A 298-nucleotide genomic window follows, 5' to 3' on the forward strand; every position below is an offset into this window, starting at 1 on the left:
GCCTCCATCCCTTTCAATGTCCTTTTTGTTTTTTCCTCGACTTTCATCACGTTTTCTTTTTTCTTCCTCTCCCTTTTCATATTACTGTATTTTTTTCATCATTGACCGCTGTTATTAATCTGAATTTTTACTCTTTTGCAGGTATGGAAGGACCCGGTTGTCGACTGTGATGGCCAAGTAAGCATGTATTTTTTTCATCTCTTGTCTCCCTCACATTATCAAAGCTTTAGTAATTATTTTAAAAAATGCTTTGTCTATGCACTAAATACACATGCCAACATAATTCATACCTTCATAA

This window comes from Penaeus monodon, chromosome 20 (genome assembly GCF_015228065.2).
Source record: "Penaeus monodon isolate SGIC_2016 chromosome 20, NSTDA_Pmon_1, whole genome shotgun sequence".
Taxonomy (NCBI): domain Eukaryota; kingdom Metazoa; phylum Arthropoda; class Malacostraca; order Decapoda; family Penaeidae; genus Penaeus; species Penaeus monodon.